The 19,790-nt window shown below is 42.9% G+C and overlaps 2 pseudogenes; one reads left to right on the top strand and one right to left on the bottom strand.

Moving 5' to 3' along the window:
• The window catches only part of LOC135206647 (cyclin-dependent kinase 12-like), a 193,077-nt pseudogene that overhangs the window by 60,028 nt on the left and 113,259 nt on the right, over positions 1 to 19,790 (bottom strand).
• Positions 1 to 19,790, top strand: part of LOC135206646 (cyclin-dependent kinase 12-like) — an 89,376-nt pseudogene that overhangs the window by 43,883 nt on the left and 25,703 nt on the right.

The following is a 19,790-nucleotide window of genomic DNA, read 5'->3' on the forward strand; positions in this document are numbered from 1 at the left end:
AAGGAACACTGTCATTGTCTGATGAGGAGAAAGACCGGGCCTACACCTGACACAGATGTGCTAGATGCGAACATATAGGACAGATAAGAGTGTCCGATGTGGACATTGCCAGACATCCTCGAGACTCTACCAAGCTCGAAGCTCCGGCAAGTGGGGAGGAGCCAACCAGGCGCGAGGCGCCAGGCAGGCGCGAGGTACCTGCCACGCCGCGAAGCTCCAGGCAGGCGCAAGCGCCAGCCAGGCGCGAGGTGCCAGGCAGGCACAAAGCGCCAACCGGGCGCGAGACGCCAGCCAGGTGCAAGCCAGGCTCTAGGCGCGAATCTCCAGCTAAGGCGCGAGGCGTCAACCAGATGCGAGGCGCCAGTCAAGCGAAAGGTACCAGACAAGCGCTAGGCGCCAAAACCAACCAAGAGCGAAGCACCAGCCAGGCGCGAGGTTCCTGCCAGGCTTCAGGCTTCAGTCGGGAGAGATCCATTTCAAGAAAGCCCTGGTCTTCTTTGAAACATGGAGATCTCCTAAGCACTTCATAAGTGACTTGATTCCTTCAAACAGCTGAGAATTAAAAGCGCAGGAAGTGCGCGCTTTTGCAAATTCTTGTTCTTTACATAACAATATGTCATATAAGACATATTAGCTGTGTTGTACGGTAGAGGCAACTCTGTGTTGACTTCTCATTACACAAAGGATGTCAAGTTAACCTACGAGAGATCCTTCTCTTTGGTTTATACGTTTCTGCGGATACGTTACTGGGATAAGGAGCCGACACTGATCCTTAACTTTGAGTTAAAGTTTTTTTAACTTAGTGAAATTATTGGGGTTTTTGAAAGGAGTGTGGGGATAACTCTTTTCAATTTGAGCGCGAACCCTCGTGTTAGGATCAGGTGATCGGGATCGGTGTTGCGCTCCTTCATAAGGTGTATTGTCATAGAAGTGGTCCAGTACCCATTGACAAAGTCCTTTCAGGCTCTGCCGAGTAAGCGGTTCATACCCCATCGGCAGACCCACAAGAACTCTTAGCCATAGATCACATATCTCGTCTAAAGTCTTGAGGTGATGCAGGACTACCGGGCAACAGTCACGAAGTCTACCACCTATCAGATAGGACCAAAGTTATTTATACCTACAACATATGTTGTTTACCTGTCTATTCCATGTTAGCTGTCTCTTACCCTCCACCAAAGGGTGTCAATCAGCTATGTAGTATATCTGACAGGTAAGTTGATTGTATGAAAATGATATTGTTATAATACAATAAAGTTTCATACATACTTACCTGGCAGATATATACGATTAATGGCCCACCCACCCGCCTCCCCGCAGGAGACAGGTGGAAGAGAAAAAAATATGAATAGAAAACGGGAATGGTTCCTAATCCTGCCACCCAGGGCAGGACGGTAGATCACCTGACCTACCTGCAGCGTGTGCCGCAAATTTGAATTTGTTCTGTCGGGGACGACGGAGTCTTAGCTATGTATATATCTCTGCCAGGTAAGTATGTATGAAACTTTATTGTATTATAACAATATCATTTTGACGCCTGTCAGGAGCGTGACGCTTTTCTGCACACTTCTTTTGATGCTCGGCTTGGACAGGACGCTCGGATGGACGCCAGGCGCGCGCGGTGCATGCCAAGCGCGCACCAGTGGACGCCGAGCATGCTCGCTGCTCGCCAGTGGACGCCGAGCGCTGCGCGCCAGCGCACGCCAGTGTGTCGCCTGGCTGAACGTTTCTGTTGAACTCTTCAAGCTCTTGTTTACGATTTGGGCCTCAAGAATTTTTACCTTTACCTTCGGTGATACCTTATACCTCACATGCATAGAATGTGAAGTAAGCAGTGCTTCGGAGGAAGCTTAAAGTGAACAGACAACTTCGTCTTCGAAACCCAGCAAGACCTCGGGTTTCGTGAATTCAAGAGGTCTCTGTCAATATTATATTGCTTTTCGCAAAGGTGGATGGAGTTAAGGAAAGCTCAAGGGAAGATCTCGTTTGCTCTACCGCAGTCAAGACTTTGCGATAAGGCAGTTACGGGTTATGTAAAAGCTCAACGTCCTGCACATCAGGACTCTCGGCAATGTTCAGTAGGATTCTTGCAAAGGCACTCATCAAAAGGACGCTCTTCAGGAAAGCGCAAGACAGGACTTCCTTTGCCATACTGCCAATAAAATTTAAGCTTTAGCAGGCATTGTTGTGATTCGGGAGAGGAAGCTGGTTGGAGAGTTTCTTCCTCTTCCCAGGATAATTTTGCAAGCTTTTTAGCCCATCTGAAAGGGCTTTTCAGATGATAGATTTTGTTAGTTCCTAGTCGGGACTACGCTGCCGAATTGAACATTGTCGTTCTACCTGCCGTAAGCCCAGTCTCTTAACAGGATTCTTGCCCCTTCCTCGTTTGAGACGGGAATCGAAAAACAAAATAAAATGCTCGACTTCCTGGATTACGTTTTGTCAATTCAGTGACTTTCCCCCATTGACAATATACTATTGTTTTGTCAGTAAGTGGTTTCCCCTCATTGACAAAATATCTCTTTGTCCCGTAAATGGGTTAGTTCTCATTGACAAACATCTCATTAACTTTATATTGCGTAAGCGGATAAGCTTTTATTGACAAGATTCGGAAGAGCTCTCATTCATCATTCGCAGACTCGTACAAGAAATAGACTCGTAGACTACGTCAATGAACGCTTATGTCCAATAACATAAGAAGCTTGAGCTGTCTGCTTCAATTCTCTTAAGTTTTGTTCATGAAACTTGCCTGTCAGATATGTATGTAGCTGTATTTCCGAATTCAGCTATATATATGTCTGCCAGGTAAGTATGAACAAACTTTATTGTAATATAATATCATATTTTGCCTTGCGTTATTTTACTACTGGTTGGTTCAAGTCATATACACTTGCTGTAGTTACCTCTTCGGATGGCAACCGAGAGGTCTATTATCGATTATTTTTAAGGACATTAATCGTACTCCCTGCAGCCTTCCAGGAGTTTCCGATTTATCTTTTACTGTTGTATAGTAGTGTTATGACGACACAAACGCTTCTATATATTTAGCGTTTTCTGTTTCGCTTAAATATACCAGCTTGGAGTCTCTTTCTGCTAAAAAATAACGGACCTATTTCTTCGTAGAATAGGGTAGCTGGCAACCCAGGCATAAAGTTAAGAGACGACGATTGTAAGCTGCTGCTGTGACTGTCCTCCAGTCCAACCGAGCCAGTACCAGCTCGTGCGCTGTTATGCGCGTTAGGTTACGTCTCTCTCTCCTGCGGGATTGACTGACTAACCGTATCTCTGTGCTGGCGGTTACGTCTCTCCTGCGGGATTGACTGACTAACTGTATCTCTGCCCTACAATCACGGACTTTAGCCTAAGATAGAGGGGATTTCTTACATGAATGAATAAACATTGCATTCGTTTTGCCTTACTATGTTCAACAGAGATATCTCTTACTCCTTTCGGTGCTCGTTACCGCACGGTATAGGACTACGAGTCTACCGCAACATTGCACTATTATATGCTCTCCTGCTTAGGCAAAGCGCAGCCTTATTAGGGAAGTAAACATACTGTGTGAGGGAATGGATGAGCTTGCTGGGGACCATTTCCTTTCTAAAGAAGTTTGTTTCCCTGAATAGACTGCAATTCAGACCTCTACATGTTTTTCCTACCGGGAAACTGAAATTTTATTTGAGATCTAGGAATGATTCTGAACATCTCTCAGTGCGTCAAGTATCACCTGAGGTGATAGAAAAGAAGGTGCCGGATATCTGGAGAGGGTTTCAGATGTCTTGGATCATAATCTTGAAAGAAGTGCAAGCAATTTGGTCGTCCCTCCAGTCCTCGAAACGAGTTTTTGGAACCAGTGGTCCATATCAACTCTGATCTTCCACAGCTCTCTCATATCTTAGGAAGTATCTTCTCTCGGTCCCTGTTTGGGTTTACGAGAAAGAGCCTATTATAACAACAGACGTAGAATGTAACGATCCTCTAGAGGTTCGTTACAGGATTGAAACAAAAGTTCCCTGTACGAATCGTCTCTATCGACGGCAGCAACTACTGACTTCCACGAGTGGAATCTTTCTTTAGAAGTATGTTGAGATTTGTGGAGACTTTAGGGACGTCCTTTCATTCATCTCTATGCTATGTTGAGGACGAAGAGGCTTCTTCTTCTCTGCTCCCTTATTCTCGATCCGGGAGCGGTACCATTAAACGCCATCCTATGATATTGAACGGGGATGGATGTTTAGTCTCTTTTCCCCTTTTTCAAACGCTTAGGAAATGTAATAAGATGATTTATGACGTCACAGGAAATGTAATAAGATGATTTATGACGTCACAGGGAGCGACAATGACGCTGATCGCCCCATGTTGGCCTTCAAGATCCTAGATTCACAGAGGTCACGTCCTTCCTAGTTCACTTTCCAAAGACCTTTTCCGAGAGAGTCGGTCTACTCTTAACACGAAAGGTACCTATAACCTCTCCGCTCTGAGTCTGACCACGTTCAGACTATCGAGATGTTGACAGCATAAGATTACCGTCTTCCCTTTCCGTTTGAGGAATGGGATAAGCTGGCAGTCACATCTATTAAAGAATACGCAAATATGTTGTTGATGGCCTTTGGGCTCAGAGATTTGCTTCTGTCAAACAACAAAGCCTTCACGATCTTTGAGTTCTGTGGAATCTTAAAACTCGCTCACCATCTACTTTTTGTCTCACCTGTTTTCTCGGAGTCAGACACTCGTGCGAGATCAGGCGACATATAGTAGCCCTGAGTTTCTTGTTGACGAAGTCGGTTGCGTTTATACACCCCCGATGATCGTTTTACATGAGACCAGGTTGGACTGTCAGGCATTCGTCCTTCGGGACTGAATCGCCTTTTTGCTCCTCGCTCCTTTCTCCTGGCACCAGAAGCTCGAGTCAGGAGTTGCTCAGGAGTTGATTCGCTAACGACGTTGGGTTGCGTTGATACACCCCCCAAGGTTTGCTTAGCTTGAATCGCCCAGGCAGTCCAGACACTCATCCTTCAGCGAAGAATAGTGCCTTATGGTCTTCAGGGTACAGCCTTGCTGTCCTTGATTCGTCTGACTGGTCAACTGGTCGGTCACCTGACTTTAGTACAGACGGACTGACTGTGCATGTCCAGATCGAAGCTTTCTATATGGAACTTAGGCGTAGTCTGAAGTTCTTGATGTCAAAGCATTTCGAACCTCTCCTTTTGGTTAACTTATTGCACGTGACCAGAAAGGCCTATTTTCTAACCACTCTAGATACGACAAAGAGGGTTAGTGAGGTTTTAAGCCATCGTCAGAAGTTTTGGCTTTAGGGAACACAATGCGGTGTGTTCGCTAAACCTTCCGTTGTGGCCTAAGAATGGAAACCCGTCTAGTCCTTGGGCCAGGAGCTTGGAATCAAGGGATGGCAAAAGTTATTGGGCAAGAGCCAGAGAGAGTCCTGTGCCCTTTCGGGTCTCTCAAGTTTTATCTACATAAAACTAAAAGTCGAAGTCCTTCGGACAATCTGCAGTGTTCCGAAAAAGACCAGACTTGCCCATATCAAAGAACACCCTGGCTTGGCTTTAGTGTTAAGGAGTTCTTTCAAAAAGGCTCCTTCATTGTGTTTGCACAAAGATTTGAAATCTTTTGATCTGAATGCTCACGAGGTGAGGGCGCGGCCTCGGAAGCATTTCAACAGAACATGGCATTCAGTAACATACTGAGTACCACGTTTTGAGCGAAGCAACTTTGTGTTCGCTTCACACTTCCTGCAGACACAATCTTGGGGCAAGAAGTACCACTCATCCTATCCTGTAGAAAATGGTTAGGAAGAGCTCTTAATTTAGTTATTGAGTCGCCGCCAATGGCGACTTCTTAACTCTTAAGCCTTAGTTAAAACACCTTAACTTTGGCTAGGTTGGTCAGGTGGTGATATATATATATATTTATTTTACTTCTTAGCCCTCATGGTATGGTCAATATGGTCTAGTCACATTGTGGTCACGCCCCCGTTGACAGATCATCTGGAGTGCACCAGCTATATAGGTCTCTACCTCGCTGGCAACTCTAGTAAAGCAGAAGCAGACTTGGGTGACAGTAATCACGAAGTCAGCTATGCTAACAGGTGGAACCAAGATGTAAATCATCTGCATGCATTTGTTTCCCAAAATCCTTCTATTCTGTCCCTTCCCACCTCCAACGGTGGGATTCAGCTATATATATATATCTGACAGGTAAGTTTCATGAACAAAATGATATTGTTATGATACAATAAAGTTTGTTCATACTTACCTGACAGATATATATAATCAAGTACCCACCCACCTCCCCTCAGGGGACAGTGGAAATAAAAATTATGAATAGAAAATGGGAATGGTTCCTGATACCCGCCTCCCAGCGGCGGGAATGGGTACTAACCACCTGGCCGACCACTGCGTGTGCCGGAAGTTTTTGAAATTCTGTCGGACTTCAGAATACAGCTATATATATCTGCCAGGTAAGTATGAACAAACTTTATTATATCATAACAATATCATATTTTTATCTTGTATTTACTTGTCTTTAACAAGTAAATGACCATTCACATGGGGTTTCCTTGTTCACTTTGAACAACTCAGCCATGATAGGGTTTAAGAGCTCTACTAAATATGAAACCTTCCAAAATAACAATGGGAACAATTTAAGGTTTTAAGGATTTGTTAACGGTTTATTTTTGTTTATTTATTTTTTATTTAAGGTAAATAGAATACAAACAATGCTATTGAGTTGTTTTAAGGTAATTAAAATACAAACAATGCGATTGAGTTGTTTCTCGAATAACTACACTGAGAGAGAGAGAAAGAGAGCCAATATACAAAATTGCCGTCTGGCTTTTTCCAACAAGTCGATGTTACTCGTGAATTCGAACAATATTCATTTAGAAAAACTGCTTATTCGAATAGTTTGTATTTCGATCAATTGTAAATTTGAACGATTATACATTCGAGCTATTGTTTTCAAATATTTAGTTTTCGAAAAAAATACTTTTTGAACAATTGCCATTCAAGTACAGGCGGCCTGCGATTAACGGCGCAATAGCTCAGTGGAGAATCAGTTTTAACGGCTGTCGTCAAAAATATTCATTTAAAAATTAGGTATTTTAAGTATTTTTACGGCACAATTTTCAGTTTAAAGCGCCGCTACAGCTACCTGTACACTGTATAAACCTTATTATTCCTTTACATACTCTACACACCCAAAGGATTAAAGCTAGGCTTTTTCACTTTACAGTATTTTAACAATGCTATAATGTACTGTACAGTAAATTCTATAGTACTATACTGCATAAATATAATTTTACTTATTGCGCCATTGCGGGATTACAGCGCCTTTGACTGGTCTAGAGTTTTGAAAGAAGGTGTGCAGCTGCCGTAGACTTTAAAATCGCTTAGCGTCGAAAATCACCTAACGTCGGCGGCCAGGAACGGAACCCCTGCCGCTAACCGAGGGCCACCTGTAATGGTTTTTCAAAAAATTCGCACACGGTAAGGAGTGGTCTGATGAGAGGATAAGATTTTGTCAGTTTTCTTTTTGTCTTCTGGTGTTACTTCTCTGCACTAGCTTGCTTAACTGTGGATGGAGACTGGTCGTAGACCACTCTACCCTGAACTGATATGTTCATCAGACTTGGGTCAGGATGGAACAACATGCTCAGTGCTTGTGGCAGGGAGTCCAACTTCATGCTTTTGGTAGATCTGAAGGATGCATATTTTTAAATATCCATCCGTCAGCCCTCCTACAAGTACCTCCGCTTTATCCTCGGGGAGACGGTGTACCAGTTCAAGGTACTGTTTCAGGCTCTCAACTGCTCCCCAGGTGTTCACAAGTGTGTTCACCCTTGTTTTGACTTGGGGCTCATTAACACAGGATATGATGTCTTCTAAGGTATCTTAGCGATTGGCTAGCTTGGGCAAGCTGTTGTTCGCAGTTGGTGCAGGGCAGAGATCAACTTCTTGAATTTTGTTGCAAGCTTGGGGCTGTGATAAATTTCGAGAAGTCTGAACTCTGCCCAAGCAGAGGATAAAGTATTTGGGCATGCTGATAGATACTGCAGCAGTGAGAGAGCCACCCCTCAGACTTGTGTATTAGCAAGTTCTTAGAGGCAGTGCAGTTGTTCCTGTCTCCCAACAGGAGTAACCAGCTTGCTAGTGACAAGTTCATTCTCGGTTACCTGTCGTCCTTGGAAAAGCTGGTCTTTCATGGGCGACTTCATCTTTGTTCCCGTCAGTGGAGAATGAAGGGGTTCTAGTCTCCGACAAAGGATTCCCTGTTCCTTCCCATTCCTCTCTCAGAGGAAGTGAGACAGGACATAGCCTGGTGGCTAGTTGACAGGGCTTTTGATTCATAGTGCAACTGCAAGGTTTTCCTCCTGTTATACCTTTTAAAACCATTTACTGTCAATTTCCATTTCAGCGCTGAATGACATAGTCCCAGTGCTTGCCTTTGGCTTAAATTTTATATTCAACTCAACTAGATGACAGAGCTTGTCCTGGTGGCTAGATGACAGAAACCTCATAATAGGAATAACTACATACTCCCCCTCTCTCAGAATGATTCTTTTCTTCAATGCATCAACTGAGAGATTGGGTGCACACCTGGAAGAGTTGCTGGTTTCAATTGTGTGGAACCAGAATGACTGACACCTCCACATCAATAACCTGGAACTCAAGGTAGCTCTCTTTGGTCTTCAAGAGGTTCAGGATCAAATGGTGGGAACTCTGTGGCGTTGATGAGCAACAATACCATGGTATTGGCATATGTCATTAGGGGGGTGGGGTGGTGCCAGACTGGTGTCCATTCAGCTCCACAGGTTGATTTTGCAGATGCACGAGTAGCACAGTCACCTGGGCCAGGTGATAGGGACAGGGTGGTCCCTGTATCCAGACATTGCGGAGAGGTTGTTCGACCTTTGGGGCCTTCCGGCAATAGAACCTCTTCACAAACCCGGCACAACAGGAAGCTCTTGGTATTGTGCGTTATTGTCCAGGACCCATGTGCACCAGTAGAAGACACCTTTTGCCACCTATGTGACAATATTGAGGCTTAAGCTTTCCCTCCGTTCTGTCTGATGTGAGGTACCACCAGTCTGTGGATTGCTGTCACTTCATGACTAGAGACTATCCAGCAGCTCTTGCAAGCGAGAGGCTTCTCTCGTTGCACAGCTACAGAGATGTTTGGATACCTTCAGAACTCCTTTGCAGTTGTGGATCAGGGGAAATGGCCAGTCTTTGTGGTTGGTGTCATAGGTGGGGTATCTCTTTGGTCTGAGCTACTCTTGAGCAGGTATCGGAACTTTCTCATCTTCTTCGCCATGAAACGCTTCTCTCAGTCTCAGTCTGATCTGGCAAAAGTTCTTCATCTGAAAGCATCGACTCTCTTCCTCATGGAGTTCGCTTGGCTGATAAGAAGCTTCGAACAGCCTTGCCCTCCAGGGATCTGAGATCCCTTGATGGGATGCGACCTGTTCTCTGGAGCCTGACTTGTACACCCTAAGACCCTTTACAAGAGTCCTCAGACAGGGATCTGGCCCTCAGGACTGTTCTTGCTTGCTCTGGCATTGGCAAAAAGATTCGGCAAAGTTCATGGTCTTCTTTTGACATTAAACACTCCTCTTTTGACATTGAACACTCCCAGAATTCATAGCGAAGACTCAAATCCGTTGGTCCCTGATGCCAGATTTGAGTCTTCTAGAATCCCCTCCCAGGAAGATTTCGTTGGTAGTGATCCAGATGAAATGCTATTGTGTCCAGTTAGGGTGTAGTAATAGTACAGGCTGACTCAAGTGTAACTAGTATTTGTTATTTCAGCAATGCTGCAGTACGAGGTTAATCAAAGTGACGTATGACTCGCATACCCTTTGCTGGGGTTGTAGGGTGCAAGTGTGTTCTGGTGAATTGTCTTTATTTTTTTAAAATTTTTATATGTAAAGACTGGGAGGAAAAGAACTGGAGGCCATTAAAATTCTCATCTACCCAAATTGGAAAAGAACAGAAAGAGAAAGATGATTGCTAGGAGTGATGGTAAGACACTAGCTAGCTAGGATTCTGCTAGTCTTCTAGTAATATTGATATTCCTGTTATGCTGTTGCTTGTCCATGATCCCCTTTCCCAGTTCTCCAACTGTACCACCTGCTCTTTTACCTGGCTCCCACGCTTCCAACCCCAATGCCATCGACAGTCTCGAATCAAGATTCGATCAGAAGTTCAGTTTGATCGCGACCACTATGGCCCAGTTTAAGGGCTTTAGTCCTAACGAACAAAGTGGATAATGTGAGTAATAAAAAGTTTCAGTCAAGTATTGGTTGAGGAGGTGGCTGTCTGCCCTGTTGATTCTCTTTGGCAAAGGTCACTGTCATACTCCCTAAATCTGGGAGGAGCCATGCTGGAAGCCCATGGGTAGTCATCCCCTCAGTCGTGTTGTTGCATCTCAGGTTTCAACTGGGAGCCTTAGGAAAATTTTCTCTATGGATGTCAGGTTACAGGGAGCCAATGTTTGGCTCCCAAGCATTTCACTACCTCTCGTAAATGCTCTTCTTCATCCAATAACCTATTGTCGTTTGAGTGTCCATCTGCCGCTTCTAAGCGTTTATCTGTGCTTGAGCGCGAGCGCCAGAGCTCCCTGCAGCTCTGGAGCTTCCTTTATCATCCAAGTGCTCAGAAGCTCTGGAGCTTCTGTAATTTTCCAAGTGCCCAAAAGTGCCCGAGTATCCATTAGAGTCTGCGCAGCCCACCGCACCTGTTAGCATCTGGCCTCTTATTAGCATCTGAGTGCTCATTGACACCAGACTGTCCAGTCTGCTTTCAAGCTCCCAGTGCTGACTTCTGCTTTTGTGGGTCCAGAGTCCGTAGCTGTGTCTCCTCTTCTGCAGTCTCTTGCTTGAGGATCAGGTTTTTGCAGTAGTGGATCCATCGTTGGCCCCTATTCAGTGACAACTTGACAGCATTTTGGGTCTGCTCAAGAAGGCTCCTTCAGCCCCTCAACCTTCAGCAGACTTGTCTTTGTCCCTGATTTCATTAGATGTGGAAGAGGAAGTAGACTAGGTCACTCCTTCAGCAGACATATGTGACCTTGCTGAGATTTTTATTAGTGACCTTTCCTGATTTCTTCTTGCCAGTGGTCCTGGCTTTGCCGGCTTCAGCTTTTTTAATGAGTAACCTTGACTGTTGACTCCACTAGGCTCCCTAAGATGGTGCTTTCTCCTAAGCAAGGAAGGCCTTAAATGAGGTGTAGAGTTGGCTCTCGGGGAAGGGCAGCAAGAAAAAAACAAAGGCCCCCTTCAGTTATCCTCCTTCTAGGCTGTCTCAAAGGAGATATTTATCATATACCATGGGGGAAACTACTCCTTTGAGAGTTTCTGCCTCCAAGGAGACTTCTCAAGGCTGAATGATTCCTCGAGAGATTGACCTTCACGTGAGCCAAAGTGATGTTTTATACTACAGAACCTTGTACAAGGTCTTCGAGGTCCTTAGCTTCTTGGAGTTGGCAGTAGGAGCTCTTGTTCATAAGGTCAAGGACTTAACTTTTACTTGAGGATTCTGCTTTGGACTAGCTTGGTGTCCTATCTTGTATTGGTAAGGATGTAAGAGATGCTCCCAGGAGTTGGCCTCTTTTTTTGCTCTGGTGGTCCCCAAGAAGTGGGAGCTTTGGTGCCCATACACCAGCAAAGGGGTCATTTTGTAGAAATCAGTGCTTTTCTTATCCCAAGACTGCCACACCTGTTTCCCTAGGCCACAGTGCACAAAATGGCGTTGTATGCATAAGAAGTAAACACAGGAACTTCTTGCCCAGTCTGCTAGACGCCCTAGAGAGATGGCTGCACTATGCGCCAAACAGTCTCTTTTTCTACTGCCACGGCCTTCACTCGAACGTCCACCTCTTGTCTTGGGCCATTAAGAAGTCCTCCTCTAAACCTTCCTCATGGAAGTGAGGACCCTGTCCTTCATACTCCAGTAGGAGCCAGACTTCTTTTTTCGGAATGATGGGAAACATAAAGGGAATGGAGGAGAAAGAATTGGGTGGTTAGAAGTTCTGAGGGAGGGCCACTCAGTCCTTGGTCAATACGTCCATCTCATTGACTGTCTACTCAGTAGGCTTGGAGAGGTTTTTGGCCCACTCCCAAGAAGTTTCATCCCTCAGGAAAAAAACCGTAAAGGTGGTGAAGACATCTGTTGTCGGGTTGTACTACCATCTTTATAGTCCCCAAAAGCTTCAGGAGTTGGAGACCTGTCTTGGAAGTCAGCACCTTGAATTCCTTCATCCAGAAGACGAAATTCAGGATGGAAACGAACCAGGCTGTCCTATCATCCATTCGCTAGGGAGATTGGATGATCTCCATCATTGTGCAGGGCACGTACTTCCACATCCCTATCCATCCGGACTCCAGGAAGTACCTCAGGTTTGTATTCCAAAACAGTGTTTCAGTTTTGAGCTCTATGCCTCAGCTTTCTATGGCTACTCAAGTCTTCACTCAAGTTCTTGTCCCCATCGTGAAGTGCTCCAGCTAATGGGAATCAACATCTCTTTATCTGGCAGATTGGCTCCTTCGATCCCATTGGAGAAGTGTGTAGAGGGCCTTTGGAAGACCCCCCTTCTCTAGCCCAAGACTTGGGCCTGTTAATCAACCTTCAGAAGTCCCAGCTGACTCCAATCAAGAGATGATATATTTTGGAATGAAGATAAACTTGGATTGTTCATATACTTTTTCAGGTTTTTCCGTCCCCCAAGAAAGTAGACTCCTTGGGCAAATTTCTTCCTTTTTAAACCTGCTCCACCAAAAAAAGGACGAGTCTCCTGGGACCCTCCCATCCATAAAAACAGTGTACGTTAGGAAAACCTCTTAAAACTGTCTTGAATTTAGTTTAAGGTGATAGTTGAAGACATATTTGGTGTTTGAACTAAAGAAGTAGGCGGTTTTAAACATTGGAATAGTGGTCTTGGATGGGTTTAGCTATTAAAGTAGGCAGTTTAAGGGATTTTGACGTAGGAAAAATCTATTTCTGGGCGAGGAAGCCGTGTCGCCCAGTGAAATGTGTCCTCTTTAGCACTATTTCTAGTAATACCAGGATAACATGGGTATTTACTTATCCAGGGGGGGTTCTGGGCCCTATCCCCCGCGATTATTGAGGCCCTACTGTAGTTTACTCTGTCAAATGCTTTTCTCATGTCTACAAAACAGGAAAACAGGAGAGACTGAGGATAGTTAATAGTTCAGTAATTGCATATAGATGCAGGTGTCGCGTTGAGAGGTTTGTTTAAATGTGAACTGGTTTGTCAGAGGTATAGAAAGGGGAGAAGTCTCGCCAGAAGAACCGACTCGAGTACCTTCGACGCAATCGTAGTTATTGCAGTTTGGCAGTAATTGCCAGGGTCAGCTGCATCCTATAGCTTGTTTTTTGATTAATGGTATTAAATGAACTAGGAGTATGGAGTCTGGAAGAAACTGGTGAATTATGCATGCATGCATTAAATAGGACAGCCAGCAAAATGTAGATTATCGATGGCAGAATTTGAAAGCTTATGCAGGAAGACCATTGCAGCCAGGCAAATCATTATTTATAGAGGTTGTTTATGGCATCGCTTGTGTTACCTGGCGTAATATGATCTGCGAAATGAAATTGAATGTTATCAGTAAGGGGGTGTCTGCATCCTTTGGGTGTCTTGATCATTTATGCAATTCATGATATGCTGAAGTGATCGCTCCACATACAGTCCAGTCCTGAATTACAGGAGTGAAGACACGCATTATCCGCCAGTACCCGAAATGGTTCACAAAGCCTTCCTTCCAGCTGAAGAACTCTTCACGGAGGATGAGATAGAGGAGTTTGAAGATTTTTTGGCAGAGGATAGGTAGAGGAAATTCCATCCAAAAGGTTTTTTTAAAGGAAATGACTATCACACAGTACACTTGCACCCAATGGTGGCATTGTTTACATGTGGGAGTTTTCACCATCCTGTGTGTGTGTAATTTTAAACTTTTTCAAGTTATTAAAACCTTTTTAATGTTTTATTATCCATAAGAACAATTTCATATTAGAAGAAATTAAATTATAGTACATAGAAAGTATTGAAAATGGCTAGTATAAAAAAAGTTTGACCAGGTAAGTTGCTATTTGCCTTGGCCCTAATGGAATTATTCCTCCCATAAGGTATGTGTTTCGAAATAGCGAATTTCCAATTCTGCAAGGCTGTGGATCGACCAAATTCTCGCATAATTGGGGACCGTACTGCACTTGTGATAGCCTCGTCACCAACTGCTTCTCCTACTCTCTGTGATAGCTTTTGATTTATGGGAATTAGGGATTGAATGTTTATCCAAAGACGAGGATAATCACCAGATTCTAAATTTCTAGACATTGCATCGGCTCTTAACTTTTCATTTAATCTGCAGTGCATATGAGCAAGTTTGAATTGCGCTCCCGCCTGTCTCGTTAGCAATGCAAAGTGTCCTTTCCTTGGACTAATATTTTGCCTCCACAGCAAAAACATTTCTCTTGAATATGAATACAGGCAGTCCCCGGTTATCGGCAATCCTATTTTATGGTGCTTGTTCAGCGCCATAAAATTGCAATTTATGAGTTCCAGTTATTGGCACCATAAGGTGTCTTATGGTACGCCATAAGGCCTTTTGGCGCCATAACATACCAATGGTGCTTATGGCGGTGATAACTGGTTACTGGCGCCATTATGGTGCAATAAATTGCCAAGTTTCGGTTGTAATGGCGGTTTTCCGGTTTGGTTTTTGGCACCCCTTTTGGGAACGGGATCCCCACCAATAAACGAGGATTGCCTGTACAGATCTTTTGCCAAGTCATTCTAACCAGGTATATTATGAGAGTTACCTTGACAAAATCTAAAGGTAGGCATGCTGGAAGCCAGCATAACAGAATTTATGTTTTTGTTTTATCTGTCAGATGAAGCAGTGAAATGTTAAAACAGGCAGTTATAAGCATTTTAGTTTAAAGGGTACTGGTATTTGCATTATAAGCCTTTTTTGAGTGATTTTTGCATTTCCACCGGCAGGTTCTGGAACCTATTCTCATGTAAAAGTTTGGGGCACTGTACTCCACAATGTAGTCCGTTTTTTCTTATAAGGATCCTCTGTCAGGACTCAATACAGGCCTTATACCTTGTGTGGTTCCAGCGTTTGGTGACAGTACTTGCCAGTAAGGATCACACAACAGGCAGGAATGTTGAAAAGCTTTTTTCTCTTCATTAACAAGCTTTTAGTTCACTTGGTTGAACATTGTTTCTCTGGCCGCACTAACCCACCATCCTCATTCAGTGTGGTAGTCGGTAACTTTAACATTAGGTAAGACTCATTCCAAGTAATGATAGTTTTCATGATAAATTGTTTGCATACTTATCTACTGTTACTGTAAAAGTGGAAACCCACCCAGCCTCCCCACATCTTAATGGGTGGTCATGAAGAATCCAACACAAATTTAAACATTCCAGTTCCACCTGGTGTGAAACAGGTGATTACAGAGACAGTCCTAACAGGTTAGCCAATTGTTATTATTGTTTTTACTTTGTATGCCGATCACAAATCTGTTGAGCATAGGCAAGTTGTGGGACAAGGAATGATATCAGGAAAATTGCCAAAACAAACTGAATAAGGCTAAGTTGGTAAGTCTACCCAAGTAAGTTCTCTAGAAAAAAAAAGAAGTCTTGTGGCACCATTAGTGCAAAGAGAAAAGGGATCTCAGAAGTAAAGTGAGTAGTACTTTTAAGAGTTTAATTAGGGGTGATTGGAAAAAAAGGTAGATCTTGAGAAATAAAAAAAAATTGTTAGTGACAGTTGAGTATTTAAGGGTTATGTATCAAGGGTTGAAGAATGGTAGGGCACCTGAAGTTATGGGAATACAAGTGTGATGGTGCTGCATGTGTTGATACATTTGAGTGTTTGGTTGATCAAGTTGTGTAAGAGGTATGTAAAGATGAGGGAAAGTCTAGAAGAATGAGAGGAACAGTTGTTCAGTGAATAGTATGGAGAGTCAACAGGCGATTGTAAGAGTTAAATAAAGCATTATTTAAATGAAGAGAGGTGCATGGTTCTGTTGAGACAGAGAAATAACACAGATAGCTAGATTGATTAGAACAAGAATGAAGTTTTAGGGCAGGGTTCATTCTTTTTGCTAATTAGCAGATGTGTTTCTTTATTTGCAGATCAGTTGTAAAATGGAGTGCTAGAACCAGTGATAATCTTCATTTTGATAATTTTGAAAATTATTTTTCTGCAGGCGAAGACGTTCCAGAAGTGGGAGTCGAAGTCCTAATAGAAGAAGAAGTGATAGAGGGCACAAAAGATCTCCAGGTCATTCCCGTCGCTCTCAACGTGCTGCTTCTCCCCCTCGAGCAGCAGTTGACCGTTTAGCTCATGAAAATAAAATGAGTTCCACTAGTTTGTTTGCAGAACTTGTAAAAAGTAGAAAGAACAGAGAGCGTATGAAAGCTCATTTAATGACTAAAGAGGGTGATAAGCCAGAAAAGGGTAAAGAAAATGGTGAAGTAGTGGCTGGTGGCACCTCGCCTAGTTCTAATGCATGTAGCACTTCAAATCCACCTGCAGCTGCTGCTGCAATTCCTAATGGCGCAGCGGCTACAGTAGTAGCAACAAAATGTGAACCAGCTGCTATTCCTGTTGTTCATATTGACCAGGAGGAAACCTCAAATCACTCTTCACATTCTGAGCTTCAGACCACAAGTAATTCACAAACTCCTGATATGGGTAAAATTGACTTTAAAAAAGTTACCATGCCTACTAGTCTCACAAGGTTACCTCTGCCTCCAGGCTTCAATTTAGAGGACATAGATTCGCCAACTTCTCCAAGTACTCCTCCAGAGGTCAATAAGCCAAGTAGAATCAGTATTACCAAGGACCTGCCAATGCCTCCAGGTAATTTGTTTTACGTTTTTTAAATACAGTAAATATTTGGTAATTGGTTTGAATAACACTGGTAATTATTGCAGTGCTAAATACCATCTGTAATAGTTATATTGTATCAAGAACTTTGCCTGCTACTGAAAAAGTTGAATTAATTGCTTCCAGTTTCCTTAGTAGTAGAGGGTGCTGAAGAGCTTTCACCAGATGATGATGCTATGAGCACTCCACCTTCAGCACGAACAAAATCATCCAAGACTCCAGCTAGTTTACCAAGACCAAAAATTTTGAATGCAAAGCATGTGGATAGAACATCTTTGGAGGATTGGAGCGCACGTTGTGTAGATGTGTTCGATATTATTGCCCAGATTGGTGAGGGAACTTATGGGCAGGTATATAAAGCAAGAGCAAAAGATAAAAATAGTAAGTACAAATTTGAATTTCCTTTTAGGTCATAGGTTGTAAAGCAATACTTTTTTCTTTCACAGTGACAGACCTTAATATTTTACATTATGCTTTATGGACTGCAGCTTGATAAAAAAGACAGTATTATTCAAAGGGTAACATTCTCCACTGGGGCTTATTGCCTTGAGTACACCTTATTTGGTGTTATGTGGGCATCACAGATGAGTTTAACTCCATGCCCACTTCCTTTTTTCAATCTTGCAGTGCAACACCTCTTAGGTGTTACCTCCTTGTGCAACATGTGGTTTTCTCCCAGTTCCACCTAGATGCATGTCCTTCACCTCCCTTATTTTTTGGATCATTTTTCTTGCTTTCCAACAACTCTTAAATTCCTCTTGTTCTCTGTCTTGGAACTGAATGGCTGCAAGTTCCCTGTGGTAGGTTTGACAGCTTAAATTTTGTAAAATCAAAGGGTAACAGTGATTTGGTGGCAGGTGACCAGTTGTGGGAAGCATCTGGCAAACACTTGGCAAATATGGTTAAGCCCCTGGTTAGCTGTGCACATTTTCAGGTACTCTTAAGTTTTCATTGCACTTTTTATATCAGGATTCATTAGTAGTTTATTTATAGGTTGTGGAATTTTTTTTAGTCAATTACTGAGTTACATGAGTTGGAACCTTGTTAAATTGTAACTTTAAGGGGTCAAGGGCTAAAGTGTTGCAGATGATTCCCATAAGATAACATATAAAATAGCCTCAGTCACAGAGTCTAGATCAGACTGTCAAGCTCAAGGACTTTAAAAAAAAAAAAATTTTGTACTCACAAGGCATTGTATTGCATGGAAAGGTTTCAGTGATCTGTCCTCAGCTATTTGCTCTTAAATGGGACACTTGGAGATTTATTGAATGATGGGATGTTCCAATATCCTGAGATAACTACTTCAGGAGCTAAAGACCTGACCAAGGAAGCTGCAGCCTATGCCATGCCTTCATGATTTGTAAGTTTTGAGAATTTTTTTGGAGATACACCTGGTATGGTTTCCTTGAAGAGTTTCATGCCATTGATAATCTTTTGATATAGCTTCACACTGCAACAGGTCACTAAAAGTTTACTTGCTTAGGAAAAATAATTTGAGAAGTTACTTACCAGTGGGCAATCGACACTCAGTGGAGCTCTGCCAGATGCATTCCAGGCAAGAGGAATGTGGTTGCTGACAGGCTGAGTTGTTAGATATCAGTTTATGTAGCTTCTCACGGGCATGGAGCCACCTTCTTTAGAACTTGTTTTTCTAAGAAGGTGGGTTAACTCCCAGCCAGTTTAGGATACTTCTATCTCTCACCAAGTTTTAGATTATCCTATTGTTAAGACAGAAGGTTTGTTCTGCATATGAACAAATGACAAATTTTTAACCCATTTGTATGTTTCATAGCTAACAAACCTGAGGTCTTAATGTTTTACTGCCCACCTCCAGCCGCCCCTTTCTCTCTCTTATTATATTTCTTGGGTTGGGGAAAAGACTGAAGCGTCACGAGGTCCGGTGTGTGGTCTCTGACCAGCTATCACCTCGTACGGGGAGGAGTTGCCAGATCTCACAGATTCCTTGCTTTACAGTCTTTGTGTTAACCGGTTACCAGCTGGCGCTTGGAAAGTTATCCTATTGTTAAGACCTCAGGTTTGTTAGCTATGAATAATGCAATTTGATTTTAAAAAATTTGTTTTTATTGGCAACTATTTGCATGTGTCAATTTACATTTGTAAACTTTGATGCAATTAACTCGCAGGTGGTTGGGTTTGTTCTCGTTATCCTCTGCTTTGGGAAGAGATCAGGATCCTGATCTCTTCCTCATAATACTCTACCTTCTTTTATCATTATGGCATCTTGTATGATAGAAAATCTTTGGGCTATATATTCAACATGTAGCTTATTAGGTGAGTAATATCCCTCAACTGAGTGTTCCAAAAGTTTGATTACTCAACATGGTTTCTCTGGTATTCAGGAAAAAGAGTGATTAATCTGGAGCTATTAGTAGGTGCACTGCTAATTACAACTCCATGTCTGGCTCTTAGACCCAAGGAATGTTTTGTTTTCACAGTTTCTGGAGCTCAGAGAAGTCACTTGTTACCAAGAATTACCTAAAAAATGATTTGGGCAATTATAAGTGCTATGTAGTGAGTTTTGTTACAAGTGTAATTTTTGTAGTAATGTGTGCAGAATATGTTGTTGTTACACATACCAGTTACACTAATTGTAATTCATAGCACCCTCCTCCCAGCCCCTTTTTTCACGCTACAACATATCCACACAAGTTGATTATCGGACTGTTGCTCCACCAATGAGCTGGAAGGCCCATGCACCTATCTACCTGTCTGTTACCGCTATGTTTATGTGTTAGTGAAATTTTTTGAAATGTGAATGTTGCATTTAAGTGGTGACTTGCAATGAAAAAATTTCATTTCTATCCACATCAAAGGAAAACAAATG

This window comes from Macrobrachium nipponense, chromosome 31, assembly GCF_015104395.2.
Source record: "Macrobrachium nipponense isolate FS-2020 chromosome 31, ASM1510439v2, whole genome shotgun sequence".
Taxonomy (NCBI): domain Eukaryota; kingdom Metazoa; phylum Arthropoda; class Malacostraca; order Decapoda; family Palaemonidae; genus Macrobrachium; species Macrobrachium nipponense.